Source organism: Myotis lucifugus, unplaced genomic scaffold (assembly GCF_000147115.1).
Source record: "Myotis lucifugus unplaced genomic scaffold, Myoluc2.0 scaffold_471, whole genome shotgun sequence".
Lineage (NCBI taxonomy): Eukaryota > Metazoa > Chordata > Mammalia > Chiroptera > Vespertilionidae > Myotis > Myotis lucifugus.
The window spans coordinates 145,626-145,836 of NW_005871519.1; positions in this window are offsets into that span (position 1 = coordinate 145,626).

Below are 211 nucleotides of genomic sequence, written 5' to 3' on the forward strand. Positions count from 1 at the left end.
CTAGGGTCACAAAATGTTGCCAAGTACTTTTCTACCTATTAGCATCATAGCTCTGTTACCACAGCAACATACATTTGACCCGTTTTCAATAGTCCCTTAAAAGGGTTCCCTGGTTTTTAAGGTTCGCTGGAAAAGCATTCAATTGATGATTTCAAGATTTATGACTTCATCATCCCATTATGAGGCTCCAAAGCCTTGTTATTAGCTCTCT